Here is a 1,720-nt window from a genome sequence, read left to right as displayed (position 1 = left end):
TTAACGCTCTTTCTTTTCCTTCTTCCAGTAGTGCTCCTAGAGAAGGCGCTGACACTGCCAAGTGATCCACCTTAGCCATGGGATGGCACTTGTCTTCACCAGGCTCCTGCTTAGCAAGTGCCAGCCGCCCTGCTCAGAAGGGACCCGTGACCAGGCCTGCCTCAGCAGTGCCCAATGCAGGTTAGGATTTACATGCTCAGACAACTGCTACACCTCACCCGAATCACCCCACACCACCATGGAGCGTGCTTTCCCAGTGTCCTTTCCATCAGCTCACTTGGAGCACAGTAAATCAAGACATAGTCCCGCTTGTACATAAATGATTCGTATTTCAAAAGCACCTAGGCCGTGTGTAGAAAGCTGAAAGAAGAGGTATGAGGTGTCCTGCTTGCTCTAGAGCTGGAAAAATTGCGTTTATGGAGCAAAGCTGTCCAAAGGACAATGTAGTCAGCAGCCATCACGTGTGAATTTTCTCATTGGGAGTTAAAATTATTGGTAGATGATGTTGTTGTCTTTCTATGCCTGGAAAACATAATCGTTGGTGGGTGATGAGCATCCAGAGTGAGCCTGGCTTGCCTTTGGAAGCCTGGACAGAAAATGTACGGTGGCAGAGAGATGGACAATGCTTTCTGCATCACAACCTGACATTTTTATTTATACTGGGTAAGGAACATGCTTTAAATAACTGACATGGAAATGCATCTGCTGCTCTATTACATTGTGTCGGGGCTTTTCTTTTATAATATTGTATCAGCAACAGCCTGGACACTGTTTTATTATCACTAGCACTGGCAAATACAGATCTCCAACCCAGACATTTGGATTTGTAAATGGATTAAAGCATCTGTTAAATAAGTTGCAACGTGTTGCATGGCTTGGTGCAGCACCACAAGAAGCAGTGAGATTTAAAAAGGCAACATGTTTCAGCTCAACTTAAGTGCACTGAAGGCAGGATATTCTTTATAAGTGGCCAGATTTCTGTTCTTTCTCCCTGTCTGTTGACAACACTACAGTTGACATTTATTACCCTGCCTTAATGAGAATCGTTCATTCATATTTTCAGAAAGACAATCTCCCAAGTGGAATCCCCATCAACAAGGAGTATATTTGGACCTTGTATTGCCACCTCTTGTCAAAGGATGTGAAAATGCTGTTGTCCAGGAGATCTCACCCTTGGGAAATTGAAGAGGAGGCAGGAGATGGTGCAATGGCTTTGCTTCACAGGTCAGTTAAAGCATTTTGGAGTCTGACTTCCTTGTCCGTACAAAGGTGGTTTCTGAAGATGAAAATCCATGTTTCCCTGTGCAGGCTCTGGTCCAGTGAGGCATCACATGCGCAGGGCAGCTGCCTCCTTCCTTCTGGTTTGATGTACAAGTGAAATATGCATTTTGAACTGGTTCAGTTTGTAGCAGGCTGTGAAGTTAGCATTAGCAGACTAGGTGAGCTTGTCTAGTGTTTTGTTGGTTGATTTAAGTGAGACGTGAAACTGGCAGCAAGGAAAAAGTGTGGCATGTATGAGGCTGGGGGAAAAAACCCAGACCCGCAGAAGAGGGGTGGAAACAAGTTCCTCTCAGTGTCACCGGAGCCCCAGCCCCTAGACGCGTTTAGTTGTGTCTTTTGGGTTTTTTTGGCTTCCGTGGCCCATCCTCTAGGTCCCTTGCGGACCCCGCGGCGGTCTGATGCCCCGGCCCAGGGCACTGCAACTCCCCGGAGCGGATCC

Source organism: Mesitornis unicolor, unplaced genomic scaffold (assembly GCF_000695765.1).
Source record: "Mesitornis unicolor isolate BGI_N332 unplaced genomic scaffold, ASM69576v1 scaffold20432, whole genome shotgun sequence".
Taxonomy (NCBI): Eukaryota; Metazoa; Chordata; class Aves; order Mesitornithiformes; family Mesitornithidae; genus Mesitornis; species Mesitornis unicolor.
This window is presented reverse-complemented; position numbering follows the sequence as displayed.